The following is a 21,243-nucleotide window of genomic DNA, read 5'->3' as shown; positions in this document are numbered from 1 at the left end:
TACTATAGCTAAGGTCTCGGACTAGGATAGAAAGTGTAGTTGAGCTCAAGAACTCCATGGCAATCATCATACAAGACGAAGAACTACTCAAGGAACTGGTGGATCTTCATAGACTAAAAGGTATGTGGAGACTTGAACTTATCTATCACTCAAAAGTCTATTTATCTCTTATCTTGAGACAAAAGTCGTTTTGCTATATAGACTTAGATTATACACATTTGGTATTTCGAGCCGAGTTTACCTCGCCTATCTATTTCTCGAAATATGTGTTGGTAAAGCTTTCGCTTTAGCCAAGTTCATCTTTACCTAGTGACGAAAGTCATGTTATGTTTCAATCACTTTGAAAATTACTCTGACGAAAAATGGTTTGTAAATAACAACTATATAACGTCCTCTGAGAATGTTTCAATGATTGAAAAGAGAGTTTAGACTATATAACCATTTGGAGGATATAAGCATTGTTGTGGAAACACACACATGTATAAGTCCTTATTGCTTGAACCGAAGTTTGCGAACTTTGTTGATCAAGTGAACCGGAGAAGTGCGTGAGCTAAGTCCGCGAACTCAGTCCGCGAACCCAGGCCGCGAACTGGCGAAGTTCTCAAACTCGAGAATTTCTGATGGAGTTTGTGAACTCCATCCGGGAACTTAAGTCCGCGAACTTGAGTAGGTTATGTCTAAAAACCATGTTTAGTGAACTTATCTTTATAAACTAAGGAATGCAATTGCAAACTGTGGCTATAGAGTTCATGAACCGATTCATGTGAATCAAATCGTTTTTGCTTCAATTGTGTCTTGTGTACTACATGAGATTTCCTTGCAATTGAACAACTCTATAACCAGTTCATTTGAGTTAGTTATGGTGAAGAAGAATATGGTTGATATGAAAGTGATCATATGGCTAACCATTTGGTTAAGATATATTTTGTAAAAGGGTCGTATGTTTATAGCATAATTAAGGTCTGGGTCGTAGAATATACAATTGATGCATTAGGGTCGTTGACTGACTGAAGACTGTTAGGAAATCATTAACTGACCTTTTTTTATTTGTCAAACACTTGGACCATAAATTGACTAGCGTTTACAGTTTAATTATTGCTGAAGCATTTAGCTCTCCGGTACCTTTCCATCTTTTTCTCTTCATTTCTGTGAATTCTCTTCTTCTTCTTTCACTTGTATTTGCCGAGCAACAGGAGAGGTCTTCTGAATTCTCCTTCTTCCCCTCTCAAGTTCCATCATCCTCATTTCCACCATCACATCGCCATTAACATGGCCACACCACCACTTCTATTGAAGCATCAGAGTTATTATAAGTAACTCATCATCAATAAAACCCCTCTTTCACTTCTTTCTAATTACCAGCATCAAATATATTTTTCAATTACGAATTCAATAAATTCAACACAGATCCACCAAAATCAAAATTCAGAAAACAAACAAACCCATAAATTAGATTCAATTAGGTATTTTATTTTATTTTTTATTTTTTTTGTACTATGAATTAGAAACCTTCACCATTTACCACCAACTAAAAAAAGATCATTCTCTGTATCTGTTTTCCCAACGGAAAACCTTTTACCATTTGATTGTTTATAGAAAAAAACAATCACCCGATCATAAACTCGTAACGGAAGAGGAAGAAAATTCGTCTCTTGAGTTCAATGGATACAAATCAAACCAAAGCTTATTCAAATCCAACAAGGAAATCAATTTATTTGTTGCAGATGCAGAAAATAATGAATGGAAGTTAGCAACTTTATCTAGTCTATAACAACGATTGAAAAGAATATTACTCCCTCTGTCCCCAATATATAGGCGGAAAAGTGAATTTCTCTTAGAATAAGAAATTTTATTGATTTCCTACATTTTCATCCTCTTTCCTGTTTTATCCTTTGTACAATTTCCAACATTGGAAACAAAACTTAATTATGGTGGTAGTTACCTATGATAAATAAGGGTAATATATAAAAAAATCCATATTGGAATTGAAAGTCCGCCTATCTAGTGGGACTACAATTTTTACAACTCCGACTATATATTAGGGTCGGAGGGAGTAGTAAGCTACTGAGTACTCTTTTAGTTGGTTTGGCGGAAGAAGAAATTGAGAATTGGAACGTAGTGGACATGTTCGATGAAATGTTGTTGTAGAGCTTGGTTAGATATTTAACTAAGTTAGGATAATGCCATTTTAACTATTTTGTAAGGGTATTCTGGTAACAAAGAAAACAGTCAAAGTCAGTCAACGATCCTAATGCATCAACTGCATCTTTTCCGACCCAGACCCTAATTCAACTATAAACATACGACCCTTTTAAAAAATAACTCTTTGGTTAACTATTGTTGAACCAACTAATGTACAAGTTTGGGTACGGTTACACAAGCCCAGGAACGTGCATTTCATGTGTGTATAACAAGCTATGTTTTCGATCTAACGGTTGATAAATATTAGCTTGAATCTAATCAGGTTTTCATCTAACGGTGAATATTGAATGCTTTTTTACTAAGCTAACATTGATTGCAAACCCTGATTTGAAAGACTATATAAGGGAGAACTCTAGCAACTGGGAAAACTAATCCCCACACATTATGTGTGATACTAGTTGTGCTAAGCTACAGTCCATTCTCCTTTAACCTTTGGTTTCTTCTTCTAAACCAGGTTAACGACTTACATACTTCATTGGGATTGTGAAGCCAGACCGATACTACTTTTCTTGTAGTTGTGTGATCTGATATTGCTGTTTCTATCGTACGAGTACAATTTTAATAATTGGCTTGAGATTTCTATATCCGATAGGCAAGATAAAAAGTAATCACAAACATCTTCGTCTCATCGTTTGTGATTCCACAATATCTTTTTTCGCTGCGTCGATTAAGACTATTGTGAGGTGATTGATAATACTAGGCTGTTCTTCGGGAATATAAGACCGGTTTATCAATTAGTTCCTGTTCACCTTGATTTATCAAAAGACGGAACAAAACTCGTAGGTATATTCGTGGGAGACGGATTTATCTATTATCGTAGACTTTTCTGTGTGATACAGATTTGTTTATTAAAGTCTTCGACTTTGGGTCATAGCAACTCTTAGTTATGGGTGAGATCAGCTAAGGGAATCAAGTACATAGTATCCTGCTGGGATCATAGACGTATGAGCATAAGTGTACCTTGGATCAGTGTGAGATTGGTTGGGGTTCAACTACAGTCCAGACCGAAGTTAGTTTGGAGTAGGCTAGTGTTTGTAGCGGCTTAATACAGTGTGTGTTTAATATGGACTAAGTCCCGGGGGTTTTCTGCATTTGCGGTTTCCTTGTTAACAAAATTTCTGGTATCTGTGTTATTTCTTTTTCGCATTATATTTGTTTATATAATTGAAATAATACAGGTTGTGCATTGTTCAGTCAATTAGAATATCCGACCTTTTGGTTGTTGATTTAAATTGATTGACACTTGGATATTGGTCTTTGGTGCCATCCAAGTTTATCTCTCTTGTATTTAAATTGAGACTCGCAGTTTGCTTGAGTAAGATTTAAATCGAGAGATAGAGATTTAAATTCTTTGATATACTTTTCTATTGATTGAGTCTAACTGTCTAGTTGATTCTATAGAAAGTATATTGGAGTTTGTCCATACAGATTGCTAAGAAAAATATTGAGTGTGGTTGTTAGACCTCTGCTTTTTCAGTTCATTACCATGCCTTATTTTCCGCCTTTGCCAAATTTGTTGACAAAAAGGGGAGAATTATTTAGTAGCATTCTACTATAACATATATGGATTTTTGGAGTATTATGTAAGGGGGGAGTGGATTACAGGTTGTAGTTTTTTGTTAGAGCATTGCTCGGTCGAACTCACAAGTGTTGTTATCTCAAGCTTGTTGTCAAATTTAGTTGATCGAAACTATATCTTGATTTCTAGTATACATTTAGTCAAGGCTCTAATTAGGATATAAGTGTGTAGTTGAGTACCAGACATCACTGCATTCTATCATTTGAAGACGAAAATCAACCGAATCTTTTGGAGAACTTCATCAACAAAAGGTAAGTGAAGACTATTAGAGCACTGCTCGGTCGAACTCGCAAGCGTTGCTATCTCAAATTTTTTTGTCAAGTTTAGTTTATCAAAAATATTTACTTGATTTCTAGTCTACTTATAACTATGTCTCGGATTAGGATAGAATGTGTAGTTGAGCTTTAGACTTCACGACGTTCACCAATTTAAGAAGAAGATCAACTGAGGAGCTTGGAAGAACTTCATCAACAAAAGATATGTGGAGACTAAAACTTATATATCACCAAGAAGTCTATTTTATTCTATCTTCTAATGAGACTAAGTCGTATAACTATATATACTTTTACATTATACCCATTTGATATTTCGAGCCGAGTTTATCTCGCTTATCTATTTTTCGAAATACGTGTTAGAAGCTTTTTTATTTAGCTATGTTCATCGTATTCTTGACGAGTTTAGTTGGAAACAATTTATTTGTTGGAAACTAGATATTAATTCAAAATATGATCATGTGAAAATTACCTTGAACATCTTATATAATTTGTATGAGACGGTCATTTGATGTTATCTCAGGAAGTTTCGTATTGATCATTCGATCACTTGAAAATTACTTGAAGCTAATAGTATGTGTAAGATTACCATTGTCATCTTTTAAGTATGTTTCGAAGATTGAAATACGAGTTTGGAACGATTACCCATGTCTTGATACAACACGGTATGCATACCTAGTATGCGAACTGTATTGTGATGATTCAGGTCCGGAACTCTTGTTTGCGTAGCTAGTATGCGAACGGATTTACCTGAGAAGGTCCGGAAGTCTTGTTTTCATACCTATTACGCGAACGGGTTTACCTGAGTTGGGTCCAGAACGATTGTTCGCGAACCGGGTTTGCGAACGCTTGACTAAGCCAAAGTCCGGAGCTGCTGTTCGCGTACCCAGTTTGCGAACACAATGGTTAAGTTCTAAAATCGGTAATGTATGATTCTCATACTCATGAACTAAAACATTTATGATAAGTAATGCAAATTAACTTTTCAAACCGTGGCTTAATGTTCATGAATTGATTCTTGTATAAGTACTTGTACAATCATGAATCAAACCATTTTCTTTCAATTTGTTCATGAATATTTCTACGAGATAGTGAACAATTGAACAACTCTATTTGAAGAACAATTAGATTAATCTAAGACTATCTAATGGTATAGATTAATTGCTTAATTTCTAAGTAGACTTAGCTTGAATTTTAAATCAGGAGTTCATCTAACGTTGAATATTGAATGCTTTGTTATTAAGCTATCTTAGCTTTGATTGTTGATAAGTGTCCTAAACACCTTGTTATTTATCTATTGTTTATGCTTTCTTTGCTATTTTTCGTGTGAATTATGTATCTTATGTTTGCTTTTGAGATTTATAGGTGTTTTGGAGTCATTAGAGCAAAAGGAAGTGAAACTCGTTTAATTTCTTCTCATCATGTTGAAGAGAACGAAAAGACGAAGCCAGCGGCGAAAGAATAAGGTCACTCTGATGTCGTATGATAACATTATGAACAAAATCGATGATTAATCTTGTCAGTTCCCTGAAACTGACACTACAAAAAGAATTATGGAGGTAGACCTTATAACCCGTAAGGTGCCAATAACCGTCCCAATCATTTCTAACCCTAGATCGAGAACCATCACTTCCAAATTCATTTTCTCCACCTGAGACTGAGAGTAAATAAGCAAGAGAAAGAAATGGAGGCACCTTCAAATTGAGAGAGTTTGGGAAAGAAATCGAGTTATTGTCGCTCGAATTTATGAGAGAGGATAAATCGAAGATAAAATGGGGATGGCTACTATTCTGTGAACCGAGAGAAGAACTGGATTCAGATGAAGAGAGGGTTTTGAGTTTAATAATTGATGTTATTGCCTGTGAATTAACAGAGGTTATGGAGAAGAAATGTGGTTCTATAATGAGTAAGAGAAGATGGGTTGAACTCGGATTTGAGTTTGAACCGAGATTTGAAGACGGGTTCAAATGATTCAGTGGATGGAGTTGTAATGGGTTCTTGGAATGAAGAAGATGAACATCATCCGTTGTGTCTGAAATGAAGGTTTGCTTTCGATTCATGAAGAATAAAGATGGGTTCAACTGCGGCTGCTGTGTATGATTGCCGTAAAGAAGATTGAAGATCGATGGAGGAATTGGAGATGCTGTCATGGTGGAGATTCAAGAAATTGAAGTTAAGGAATGTTGATTTCAAGGGTTTACTGAGACTGTAAGTATGGCAGTAAAGGTCTTAGTTATGGTGCATATTCAGATGGTGTTGATTGGCCTGAGTTGCAATGGGTTTGGGCAGCTGATGGCCTTGAAGAAGTGCAGCTGCAATGGGAAAAGCTATAGCCTGAAGTAATTGAACTACCTGAAGTAGATGTATATGTGGGATTGAATGGATGATTGAGCTGTGCAGTGCAGGGTTGTAGCTGAAGCTGCGGAAATGATGTAGAGATAATGCAAGGCAGGTCTGAACAGCTGAGGTGCAAACGGTGGTGCCGATGAGCTGGGAATAACGGTTAAGTTGCAGCTGAAGTGAACTGATGATGGAATGGAATTGGCTGGGGAGATATCAGTTGAGTAGGGTCGGCAATTGGTGCAAGGGAATGATTTGAGATGGAGGCATTGAAGAAGCTGAGTTGCAGATTGAGACTATGGTTGTGTGCAAGTGTCTGATGCCGGTGCTTGTTGTTGTGTAGAGCTGAAAATGAAGATGATGATGCCAAGGGTTGTTGCTGGTGGAGACTACTAATGCAAGATGAAGTTGTGTGCGAATGAATGAATGAATGAACTAATCGAAGAGTTTACCAGTATATGCGTTGTGTTGTGAATGCTAATTGTTGCAGGGATGGAGCTGATTATCGGCGGAAGTATGGGTGATAACTCAGGCTAAATTGCCTTGTCAGTTTTGTGAAACTGACAGGCATATCAAGTGATGGATCTTATGGGCTCTGGACGATGGGCCTAAATCCTTGCGGGCAGCTAAGAGAGAGTTTTGGACGAGTTTGATCTTAAACTGATGTTAGAAGATTGTCCGGACAAGAGAGGTTATATAAGGATCTCAAAACAACAACAGGGGAATCTCTACTTCTACTACTTTTCTAGGATTTCACATGATAGTTTCTTCTTTATTTATTATGATGACAATTTCCAAAACACAAGTAGTTGATTTTGTTTTTTGTTAAAGATGTAGTTGGATTTTGAGAACAGTTATGGATTTTATGAATTAGTTTTCTCTCAAAATCATCGTTCACTTTCTACGGTTTGTAATAATTGCATGATTGACGTATTGCAATATGATTGAATGTTTGTTTAGTTAAGTATAGAATTGATTGAACTTACATCCAGATTTATAGCTATTTTAGGGTTTATCATCGAGCGATAACCTTGAATATGAGTAGCATGATATGATTACGGTTTGTAGTGATACACTCTTATAATCATACGTAGAAATTGACCTTTTTCCAAATTGTCATGCGCAATGTACGACAATTGCATTGATTAGCCTATTTCTTAAACTTAATTCTCCTAGGAATTGAACTTAATTAGCGCAAGGCGTTAGGTTATTCTTTATGTAAAATTCACACTCGCAGCTCTAATGTGTTTGTTGATGAACTTAGGAAATTGACGGAGTATTCTTGCAATAAGGTATTCTAGGGCTTTTGATGATAGCGAGATTAAATACGAATTCTATTCATATATTCAAAAACTTGTTTATAATTGACGACGAAACCTTTACCCAATATTTCACATCCTTGATTTGCGTGTTTACTTTTTATTGTTTTGCTTTAATCTTATTTTAGTTTATAAAAATCCGAGAACCCCCGCTTGTTACTTATAAGATACCGAAACAAATTGACAATCCATGACCTCTCTGTGGGAACGATCCTTTCTTTCCCTTGCTATATTTTATATTTTGAGTAGTGAGAAAGTAATATTATTTTTGACACATACGACAAGGATCAAATTTTGGCGTCGCTGCCTTATTTGTTTTTTTTTTCTTCTTATTTTATGGTTTTTGACATAGTTTTGAGAACTCTTGTTTCAGGTACTTATTATGGACGTAGCATATTGGAACTACGGATACGGTTTTCAACAACCTCAACACTATGACAATTACCCACCATCTATGGAATACAATCAAAACCAATTTATTGGCTATGGTGCATATCCTAGACAACCTTACGGTGATTTTCATACATACCAACAACAACCTTGTAGTGGGTATGTAAGTCAAGCACCAAGGTGGATAATTCTACTTCTAATTGGCTTCATTCGAGTTGTATGCATATTTTGAATGGATTTTAAGACATGCAACAAAGACTAGACCAACTTGACCGTGATAGAGAGAACGTCGCACAAACCAATTTCTTCATCACTTTTTTCGTACCCGACCCCTGATCGTAGTTATGATCATTCACCCATTCAAAGGGACGAGTCATGGGAAAGAGAACCTATTGTAGTCAATGGTGGTAAGCGTGTGAATGTCAGGAAACTTGCCCAGAAATTATACAAGTTGGAAGATGATGGAACCTCGGAAGAGCTTGTCGCAGAAATTAGTAGGCCATTCATATGGAACTTAAACGACGTCGGGATAAAGGTTATAAAACCGATGAAGATTATTATTATGGTGAGTCTGAAAATGAAGATGATTGTGTTGAAAAGGACCAACCTTTGGACATATGTGATGACATTAGTGTAGTTGACTCAACTCTTGATCTTCATAATGATCAAGCACCTATTCAAATGGTGCATGAGTATGATGAAACTAGTGTTTTACAAAACCTCCTTGCAACAAAGTTTGAGTCTAATGATGAATGAAACCAATTTGATGCATATTGTGGAAGACCCAATTGAGCTTGCATATGATTGTAATGATAATGTTGTTGTCAAGATTTTGGTTAAGGCAGAAACGGACGAAGAATGGTTGCAATGGTTGATAGAGGACCACGATATACAAGAGGTGAGTAATTCACTTGAGTTTTTCACGGATGAAGACGATTCCGTTATACAAGAGATTGTGCGAGGTTTGTCTAACACTTGCATATTGATTCTTCTCCTTTACCTCTTATTGGTTTGAATGTATGTGCTTCGACAATATTGTTGAACGACTTTGTTTCTCGATTTCCGTTATTAGAGATACTTGATTCTCATACTATGCAGGTTTTGGAACAAGAAACCATGGAAGTTCCCGAATTTTATGTTTTATATCCACTTCCAAGTGTGGACAAGAATAAGTGTGGTGTTGTGTAAATAAGATGCACACAAAACACTTGCAAGTATACAAGGTCAAGATTTATAATATAGTGATGAGTGGGGGTTTGTCCACAGGGAGAGGAGCATACAAGAAGTTTTCCTAGATAAAGTGTGTAGTGATGATGCAAGGCAGAGCAATATGGCATACAGACAAGAACCACAGCAGGGAAAGATAACAGACAAGGTAAATTAGCAAAGAACCAAGGCTTGGAAGCCAAGGGCAGAGTGAGGATTGTGCACTGACTTCAGTGCACAGAAGCTACAAAGTGCAAGAAAATAAAAGGAAAGAAAATTAACTGAGTTGAAAGCACACAGGACTGAAAATGCAAGTTACTGAGAAGGGATTGGTGGTTAAGCCAAGGCTTAGGATCCACCTTGTGTCCTAATCAAATGACATGTTTCTAGGTTGTGTTTGTTCCTATGCATACATCTAGAAATGGAAGAATACCAATTTGCTCACTAGTCTGCCCCTAGCATTGGCTGTCTTTTGACAGTACAGCCAATCACAGGCTCTATGAGCATTGGTATCTCTCATTTGCTCAATCAAAACATACAAGGAAGTAACTATCCTAGCTTTTAGTCACTTGACAGTGCACAAGGCTTCACTGAGCCTTGGCCTGATGCTGATTAGCTCATGCTAACCATGATGTAGCAACATACATACATTAACACAGATGATTCATACACAACTAGCAACATTTGAGATAACTAAAAATATATGCAATTTTCAACTTGTTAACTGATAAGCACTGAAATTGAAATTCATAAAAATTTGTAGCAAATTCTCTACTGGCTAGTCCAGAGAGATACACAGTGTCCCCTACACACTTCACATAACATCAATTTATACCCATTACACATCATTGGGTTTTCCCCCAATTTTCCCCCAAAATCAGTAGAACTAGGGTTTGGTGAAATTGATTTACCTACTGTTGATGAGATACTCGCTCCATCTCGTCGACCCACTCTTCTCCTGCTTCTTCTCGTTCCTCTCATGCTTCAATTGTTGCTTTAATCATCACTTATATCCCCAATTTCTCACCTAGGGTTTCAGTGAGCAGAGAGATGAGAAATTGGAGAAATTAGTGATGCTAAAGAGATGGTACGTGATGGTGATGATGGGCTTAGGTAGAGTAGAGTCGGGGAGAAAATAGTGGAGTGATTTGGGGTGAGGTGGTGATGATGGAGACGGACATGGTGGTGGTACGGAGTATGGTGGTTCTGCAGAGGGGGGTGATGGAGGAGATGGGTTCGATGGAGAAAGGGGAAGGGTGTGTTTGTTTGAGGTCTAGGGTGTTCGGCACTTGGGTGTGAGGCGAGTGTATCGAGTTTGATGATCTGCGACGCTGAGCCGTGGGATAGGGAGATGAAAGATCAATCGGACGGTGAGATGAAGTGAAGCTTGTAGCGACCGCTGGATTATATAATACAACAAAATCAACGACGCCAGATGGAGTTAGGTGTTGTAGTGTTAGGCGGAGATATCAAACTTCGATGCACAGCAAGGGAGCGACCGTCGGATGCTTCTGAGAACTGATCTGACGGCTGAAGACGCAAGCGGGTATGGATTTGGGTTTTAGGCTTTTGGGTATAGAATATGGGTTTGGGAAATGAGTTTGGGCTTGGAAAACCTTGAGCCCACTTCTTCTTTAAGAACAACTTTCTTCTTCTTGAGCCCATTTCCAGCTTTTTGGACGTGCGCTCCATTCTTTGCGGCTTCCTTGCGTGATTTCTCCCGGCTTTTCACTACTTTTCCGCTCTTTTCGCTCCGCGACTCATCCGAACTTTATTTATTACCTAAAAATGCAAAATTAATTAATAAAAATATTTATTCTTGAAAACAATGAAAATACAGAATATGGGATAAAATGTAGAATTAATGCATAAAAGATGAGTTAAATTGACAACAAAAAGGGATAAATATATACAATATTTGGCACTCATCAAATACCCCCAAACCTGAATTTTACTTGTCCTCAAGTAAAACAAAACTAAGGAAATCCTAACTATACCACTGTCGCTGGTCTCTCGAATGCATTTAGCGTATGCACTAAGCCTTTTAAACCACTAAGCGTCCCTAGTGGACGAGTTGAAGTCTCGTGAAGGTTTGCTTAGAACGTACCTACAAAGTTCTAGGTCAAAATATAAGCTCAGATTCCATCAAACGTGACATGTGCAAAACAGTTAAGCTCACAGCAAAATGGAGATGTCAATCTAGCTATCGAAGGCACAATCCTAGCACTGATAACAAAAAAAAGACATGTGATAAGAGTGTAAAGTGTATCTACACATGTGTAAAGAAAGATCTGAAGTTATGACTACTAATCACCAAGAGATAGTTTCTCAGGCTAAGAACTAAGGTCGAAATCTAGCTAGCTGTCCGGACTTTACGAGAATTGTGAATGAGTTGGAGGTATTTCACAATTACTCGCGTTGTACATCAATGGCATACACCCTCCTTGCTTATTACAATGAAACAACAAAATGACTCTTTACATGACTCTTATTTACATTGACTACTCTCTTTTATTTTTGGAACAAGAGAGAATGGAATTGATAAATACTTGAATTTTTTTTTTTTTTGAACAAAGAAACACTTTTGATACATATACAAAAGGAAACAAAAGATTACATGACACTTTGCAAGAGGTAGCCCTTTTTGATGCACCCAGTTAAATTCGATGGTTGTCTTTCTTAATGTAACCTCCACCTTCTATCCCAACCAACCAAAGAACAAGCTAGTCAAGTTTCGTTCAGTATTCTAAAGTGATTGGCAATCGTAACTTCCTATCAAACACCTTGAAGATCGAGGCCATACATGTATTGGTAGATCGTGCGCGTGCAAATTTCTTATCACTATGTGAATTGTGCTAGAATCAGGGTGCCTAAATATCTAGACTAAGACTCCTAATAATTACATATTTGCACAAGAGTCAACATTTCAAGGTAAACGAGCTCCATTTTTATGTTTTTATCATTTTTCTAATTTTTTTTGGAATTTTTCAATTTTTTCAAAAAGATGGAGTTTTGTTTTCAATTATGGCATATTATCGTGGTATCTACTCTATCGTGTTTTCTATACCCCCAAACCTGAACTAAACATTGTCCTCAATGTTTAAAAATATGGAAAGAATTAGAATGCAACATATGGAAAGGGACATGCTGAGTAGAGTAAAAGGAGAGAGAATACCCGATTTCGGCGAAAGCAGAATTAAAACTCCGTTATCCAAGGCAAAACTCCAACATATTCGGAGTCACAATGGATGAGCACAAAATATATACAAAAGGAATTTTAACTAACACATTATCTACAAGAAAATTTGGTTTTTAATGGGATTGGACTTTTTGGGAAAAATTTGGTTTTGTCGGGAGACATTTGGCTTTGATGGGAAAAAGAAAAATTTTGGTTTTTTAGGGAAACATTTGGAAAACTTTGGTTTTTATGGGAGAAATTTTTGGTTTTTGAAATTGGGAGCAAGCCCACTGTTGGTCCTCTAATGGAATGGGAGGAAGGCTGCGGCCCACGAAACACTAAGTTTTAATTTTGAAAGTTTAATTTGGCCCAGTTGGTTAAGGCCCGACGTTTGTTTTAAAACTTTGGTTTCGAGGTCCACTCTTGAGTGGAAACAAGCCCACAATCGGTTACAAGCTCAGCTGGGTTTAAAAACCCAGAATACAAAATACAAGTCCAAATTAAACAAGCTCACAAAAATTAAATACAAGCCCACAAATTAAACAAACAAGCCCACAAATAAATTATTACAAACCCAACAGAAAATAAGAGAAGCCCAAAAATTGGCTTTAATATTACATGCCCACAATTAAAAAATTGGAAGCCCACAATTCGGGTTCTCTTAAATGGGTTACCTTTTAAGCACAGCCCAGCTGCTCTGATATTGTTGCAAAAACCCAGTTGGGTTTTGGTTCTTTTCCTTGGTGGCGTCCCAGCAGAGGAAAAACTGGTTCAGAACAGCAGGTCCAACAGCAAATGAAGTGAAGCAGATGCAGATGCAAATGCTATGCAATGAAATACAAAATAGCTAATAAAACAACAAGAAAAACACAACACCAATCCCCGGCAGCGGCGCCAAAAACTTGGTGTGAAAATGGGGAGCACACAAAACACTTGCAAGTATACAAGGCCAAGGTTTGTAATAAAATGATGAGTAGGGGTTTGTCCAAAGGGAGAGGAGCATACAAGAAGTCTTCCTAGGCTAACAATGGTGACAATGCACTATGGCAGTGAGCAAAGCAAGGTAAATCAGCAAAGAACCAACTAAGAAAAGAAAAACAGATAAGAACCAAGGCTAGGAAGCCAAGGGCAGAGTGAGGATTGTGCACTGACTTCAGTGCACAGAAGCTACAAAGTGCAAGAAAATAAGAGGCAAGAAAATTAACTGAGTTGAAAGCACACAGGACTGAAAATGCAAATTACTGAGAAGGGATTGGTGGTTAAGCCAAGGCTTAGGATCCACCTTGTGTCCTAATCAAATGACATGTTTCTAGGTTGTGTTTGTTCCTAAGCATACATCTAGAAATGGAAGAATATCAAATTGCTCACTAGTCTGCCCCTAGCATTGGCTGTCTTTTGACAGTACAGCCAATCACAGGCTCTATGAGCATTGGTATCTCCCATTTGCTCAATCAAAACATAGCAACAGGAGAACTATCCTAGCTTCTAGTCACATGACAGTGCACAAGGCTTCAGCTGAGCCTTGGCCTGATGCTGTTTAGCTCATGCTAAACATGATATAGCAACATACATACATTAAGACAGATGATTCATACACAATTAACATTCAAGATAAAATTCTAAAAACACATGCAACATTAACCATCAACAGATAAGCAACTGAAATTGAAGTTCATTAAAAATTGGCTCAATTCTCTACTGGCTAATCCAGAGAGATACACCGTGTCTTTCACACACTCCACATACTACTAATTTATACCCAATTACACATTTAGGGTTTTCCCCCAATTTTCCCCCAAAATCAGTAGAACTAGGGTTTGGTGAAATTGATTTACCTACTGTTGATGAGATACTCGCTCCATCTCGTCGACCCACTCTTCTCCTGCTTCTTCTCGTTCCTCTCATGCTTCAATTGTTGCTTTAATCATCACTTATATCCCCAATTTCTCACCTAGGGTTTCAGTGAGCAGAGAGATGAGAAATTGGAGAAATTAGTGATGCTAAAGAGATGGTACGTGATGGTGATGATGGGCTTAGGTAGAGTAGAGTCGGGGAGAAAATAGTGGAGTGATTTGGGGTGAGGTGGTGATGATGGAGACGGACATGGTGGTGGTACGGAGTATGGTGGTTCTGCAGAGGGGGGTGATGGAGGAGATGGGTTCGATGGAGAAAGGGGAAGGGTGCGTTTGTTTGAGGTCTAGGGTGTTCGGCACTTGGGTGTGAGGCGAGTGTATCGAGTTTGATGATCTGCGACGCTGAGCCGTGGGATAGGGAGATGAAAGATCAATCGGACGGTGATATGAAGTGAAGCTTGTAGCGACCGCTGGATTATATAATACAACAAAATCAACGACGCCAGATGGAGTTAGGTGTTGTAGTGTTAGGCGGAGATATCAAACTTCGATGCACATCAAGGGAGCGACCGTCGGATGCTTCTGAGAACTGATCTGACGGCTGAAGACGCAAGCGGGTATGGATTTGGGTTTTAGGCTTTTGGGTATAGAATATGGGTTTGGGAAATGAGTTTGGGCTTGGAAAACCTTGAGCCCACTTCTTCTTTAAGAACAACTTTCTTCTTCTTGAGCCCATTTCCAGCTTTTTGGACGTGCGCTCCATTCTTTGCGGCTTCCTTGCGTGATTTCTCCCGGCTTTTCACTACTTTTCCGCTCTTTTCGCTCCGCGACTCATCCGAACTTTATTTATTACCTAAAAATGCAAAATTAATTAATAAAAATATTTATTCTTGAAAACAATGAAAATACAGAATATGGGATAAAATGTAGAATTAATGCATAAAAGATGAGTTAAATTGCCAACAAAAAGGGATAAATATATACATTATTTGGCACTCATCATGTGGGGGGAAATTTTTCGGTTGATAGCTTCGTTTCTGTTTTATATTACTAATATGTGTGTGAAGCTAGTGTTTGCAAAACAGGTGCTATGGGTGGATCCCAACTTTTCCGATTATTGGTGTATGGAGGATTCGTCTTGCAAGTCGGGCTGACGACTTTAGACCAAGCGCTAAAAGGGAGGCAACCCACTGGTTTTGTGTATCTATCTCTATCTTTTTATTTCTCAAGTCTTTTATCTTTATTTTCTTATTTTGGATATTTGCATATCAAAACTCCAACTTTTAGAGATTTTTGAACAATTTAGAATAAACACTAGCCTTTCTAAGTAGATGGAATTTTTTCTTGATGATGAGGTATATATTGGCTGAGTTGGGGTTAGATGCCAACTAAATAGCTCGTTTAGTGTTTATCCTCTATTGTTCATAAATAGCTATGAGTTGGAGTATCAGTTTTTTATCATGCATTTTATTTTCTTATTGTGTATATATATCATGTTATGAATTTCCCATCTTGAATTTACTTTGATTGACTAAATTTTACAATGAGGACAATGTAAAGTTTAAGTGTGCGGGAGTGTTCTCGTATAAAGTTTTTAGCCTTGTTAGTTTTCTCTTGTGTTTATAAGAAAAAGAAAAGAAAAAAAAAAGTAGAAAAGCTAGAAAAAAAGAAGATGATAAACTCCTAAATCTAGAAACTTGTGTCTTACACTAATGGAAACATCGCGGTTGTAGGAGTTGAGGAACCCATTAGTAGAGTCTACTCATATAAAAATAAATAAAATATAAAAACAAATAACATGATAGTTGTCACCATATCTCGTAGTCTTCACCATATCACGTTCTATTTTTATTTTTCCATTTTTATCTATTGTTTCTCTAAGTGATTTGGTGGGTCACCAGCATCGAATTGTTATCACTGTTAGGATGAAATAAAGTGATTGGGTTACTATAAAAAAAAATAAAATAACCAGACCAATTTGACCAAACGGTGTACATAAAAAAAAAATAAAAAAAAGATTGACACTTGGATAGCAATATGTGTGTGTTCTCCCTGTCTCCGTCGCCTAAACAAGCGTGGAATGCAGGATCCATGGGAATTACCATGTAATCTGCTGACAAGAATCATGCGCTTGGATCCAAAAGATCCAATCATGTTGTTGATTCGAAAAAAGAAAGAAAATATTATTATTATTGTGTTGAATAAAATCGATCACTGGTTTCCTTGTATATGCCGGTGAATTGATCTAGAATTAAGTTTGTCGACCGCTGGTTCTCTTGTATATGCCAGCTGTGTTGATATTAGAATTCAGACCAGTAGCTCAATCCAATAGGATTTTTAGGTTTGTTTTGGCAGTGACCTTCAAACAGATATGGGAAACATCGTTCACCTTAGTCAACAGTCCGCCACCATCTACTTTCTATATCCATCTTCTTAATCTTTTCATGTGATTGTGGTTGATTAGATTCTGAGTATTGTGGTTGTGTTCAACTTTCCGAATGAAGTTATATCACTAATTTATGAATTGGATTTGAAAGTGGGTACTTCCACTTGTAATCATGATAGTATGCCAATTAATAAAAATATTTAGTGCCATTCTTAAATTTTTACAGGTGGCTGGAGCTTGGAAATATAGGTTTTGTAGGTACACCTCTTGTAAACCTTCACGAGACTATAACTCGTCCACTAGGGACACCTAGGGGTTTAAAGGCTTATTATACATGCTAAGTGTGACCGTAGCCTCGACGACACGGAGTTGTATGTATATTTTAGAATTGTTTTGATTGATTTGCTCGAGGACTGGAAAAGTCTAAGTGTGGGGGAATGAAGAAGATGAACATCATCCGCTGTTGCTGAAATTGAGGTTTGCTTTCAATTCATGAAGAATAATAGATGGGTTCAACTGCGGCTGCTGTGTATGATTGCCATAAAGAAGATTGAAGATCGATGGAGGAATTGGAGCTGCTGTCATGGTGGAGATTCAGGAAATTGAAGTTAGGGAATATCGATTTTCAAGGGTTTACTGAGACTGTAAGTATGGAAGTAAAGGTCTTAGTGATGGTGCAAATTCAGATGGTGTTGATTGGCCTGAGTTGCAATGCGTTTGAGCAGCTGATGGCCTTGAAGAAGTGCAGCTGCAATGGGAAAAGCTATAGCCTGAACTAATTGAACTACCTGAAGTAGATGTATATGTGGGATGGAATGGATGACTGAGCTGTGCAGGGTTGTAGCTGAAGATGAAGCTGTGGAAATGATGTAGAGATGATGCAAGGCAGGTCTGAACAGCTGAGGTGCAAACGGTGGTGCCGATGAGATGGGAATAACAGTTAAGTTGCAGCTGAAGTGAACTAATGATGGAATGGAATTGGCTGGGGAGATATCTGTTGAGCAGGTTCTACAATTAGTGCAAGGGAATGATTTGGCCTAAATCCTTGCGGGCAGCTAAGAGAGAGTTTTGGCCGAGTTTGGTCTTGAACTGATTTTAGAAGATTGGTCGGACAAGAGAGGTTATATAAGGATCTCAAAACAACAACAGGGGAATCTCTACTTCTACTACTTTTCTAAGGTTTCACATGATAGTTTCGACTTCGTTTATTATGATGACGATTTTCAAAAACACAAGAACTTGCATCCATATCTGTAGCTATTTTAGGGTTTATCATCGAGCGATAACCTTGAATATGAGTACCATGATATGATTACGGTATGTAGTGATACACTCTTGTAATCATATGAAGAAATTGACCTTTGCCCCTATTGTCATGCACAATGTATGATAATTGCATTGATTAGCCTATTTCTTAAACTTAATGCTCCTATTTATTTAACTTAATTAGCGCAAGGCCTTAGGTTATTCTTTAGGTAGAATTCACACTCGCAGCTCTAATGTGTTTGTTGATGAACTTAGGAAATTGACGGAGTATTCTTGCAATAAGGTATTCTAGGGCTTTTGATGATAACGAGATTAAATACGAATTCCATTCATATATTCAAAAACTTGTTTACAATTGAAGATGAAACCTTTACCCAATATTTCACATCCTTTATTTGCGTGTTTACTTGTTATTGTTTTGCTTTAATCTTATTTTAGTTTATAAAAATCTGAAAACCCCCCCTGTTAGTTATAAGATACCGAAACAAATTGACAATCCAAGACCTCTCTGTGGGAACGATCCTTTCTTTCCCTTGCTATATTTTATATTTGAGTAGTGAGAAAGTAATATTATTTTTGACGCATACGACAGCGATCAATTGTAAGCAGCCATGATTTGAAAAGCTATATAAGGAAGACCTCTAGCAAATGGAAAATCTAATCCCGACACTTCCGTATGTTCTAGTTGCAAACTAGAGTTGATTCTCCTTTAACTTAGGTTTTCCGAAACCATTATTAGGTTAACGACTTGAAGACTTCATTTTGGATTCGTGAACCCAGATCCAACTATTTTCTTTGTAGTTGCGTATTCTGATCTTACTTGTTCTATCGTATTGAGTTTTATCTTCTTTAAGATTTCGAGATTTATCTCCGATAGGTAAGATATAAAAAGTAATCACCACAGTTCTTCGTCTAAGACTCTTGTGATTCCGCAATAATTTCTTCTATTAATCAGTTAGGTTATTGTGAGGTGACTAATATTTTTAGGCTGCTCCTCGGGAGTATAAGATCGGATTATTAGTTGGTTTCCTGTTCACCTTGATATTTGTATCAAAAGACGGAACAAGAATAATAAAAGATAGACATGTCTGTGGGAGATAGATTTGTTTATAAGTATTCGACTTTGGGTCATAGCAACTCTTAGTTGTGGGTGAGATCATCTAAGAGAATCAAGTACGCATATTCCGGCATGGCTCTAGAGGCGTAAGGAACGCGACTGTATCCTAATCGGTGTGAGACTTGGTTAGGGCTCAACTACATTCCAGTCCGAAGTTAACTTGTTGTAGGCTAGAGCCTTTAGCGGCTAAATATAGTGTGGTGTTCAAATCTGGACTAGTTCCCGGGATTTTTCTGCATTTGTAGTTTCCTCGTTAAGAAAATTTCTGGTGTCTGTGTTATTTCTTTCCCGCATTATATTCGTTTATATAATTGAAATATCACAGGTTGTGCGTAGTTCAATCAGTTGATGAATCCGATCTTGATTGTTGGATAGAACTTGATTGACACTTGGGCATTGGTTTATGGTACCGTCCAAGTTATTATTATATCAATTAGTCTCACGGGTTTATATCTAGTTGTTTTACTGATTGTTTTGAGAAAGAGATAAAGCTCTTTGATATATTTTTTGATTGAGTCTCACTTTTAAGTTGGTGCTCTCGGAATTATATTGGAGTTTAGTCCATACATATTTCCGAATGAATTATTGGGTGTGGTTTATACCCCTTCGTTTTCAAAGACTGAACCATTTATTTCTCAAGTTTTCACCTTTCTATCTATGAGACAATTTCGCATGACTAAATTAGACATTACATGCATAATAGAAATTTCGAGTCAAGTTTATCTTGTTAATCGTTCTCGAAATATGCGAAGCTTAAGAACATTTGTGCATACTTAAGATTTAACCATTTTGAAAATAGCCTGGAACATTGATATGTGACATTGATGTTATTCGGGAATATTTCGAATCGATAATTAGAGATATATAACACTATTGTAAATTTGGATGAAGGACAGTATGCATACCAGTTACATACTAGGAAAATTATTATAAGTCCAGAGTCGCAATACATGTACCCAATACACATATCTACGTAGCTATAGTTCGGCATCGACTTTTTGGTATGCATACCCGGTATCCATATCATTAAAAGTCTGTTGACTCGTGAACCAGGAAGGTACGCATACCTAACATGCAAACCGGAAAAAATCTGTTGGTTTTTAAACTGTAAAGGTACTGAAAACGCGGGGGTACCAAAATGCCCCACCAAATTTTTCTTAGAAAATCTTTATGAATAAACACAATATCCAATTCCGAGAGTTCAACTCAATAAAGAAATATATATAGAGTTATATCTCGAACTCTCAAATCAAAATGTTTACAGACACAAGTCCGTGAACCTGATTTCCGGGTGAGAGTACTTGGGTGATTCCAAAGATCAATCTCCCAAGTCATCAATCAAGTTGTATCCAACAAACAAGGTTGGATGTATCTACTATGATTGATTAACACACAACCTGTGATATTTAAATTATAAGGATAAGCAATAGAATGTAGAAAAAACGAAGAGATCAAGATTCATACAGAACTTTGGTTGGTAGCCTAGCAACAAGAGGAGCTCCAACACCTTTTTGAATAGCTACACCTAATTTATAAAAAAAATAAAACTACTGCTGATGGTGGTTTTTAGTTTAGGGTTAAAATCGTAAAACCTTACAAACAATGACGTCACACTTGAGTAATAATGTCGCCACTAGCACATTTATTAAACCATTCAACATGTCTGCGTAAAATTACCGGGGTACCTTTTTTTTTATGTAAATGCCATGCTCCACGGCAGAGCCCTCGGTACTGACTGGCATCATCTCTACACATTCCAGCCGCGCATGCTATCCAAACGTGCCAATGGCATGCCATGCCAGCCACATCTCCGCGCCAAAGGCATGCCAACCATGCCAGATGCACCACTGTGCCAATGGCATGCCATGCCAGCCACATCTCCGCGCCAAAGGAGTGCAAACCATGCCAGCCGCACCACCGTGTCAATGGCATGCCATGCCAGCCACATCTCCGCGCAAAAGGCATGCCAACCATGCCAGCCGCACCACCGTGCCAATGGCATGCCATGCCAGCCACATCTCCGCGCCAAAGGCATGCCAACTATGCCAGCGGCACCACATTCCAATGGTATGCCATGCCAGCCACATATCTGCGCCAAAGGCATGCCAACCATGCCAGTCACACCACCGTGACAA

Source organism: Papaver somniferum, chromosome 3, assembly GCF_003573695.1.
Source record: "Papaver somniferum cultivar HN1 chromosome 3, ASM357369v1, whole genome shotgun sequence".
Taxonomy (NCBI): Eukaryota; Viridiplantae; Streptophyta; class Magnoliopsida; order Ranunculales; family Papaveraceae; genus Papaver; species Papaver somniferum.
The sequence above is the reverse complement of the archived record's forward strand: the minus strand, read 5'-3'. Positions refer to the sequence as shown.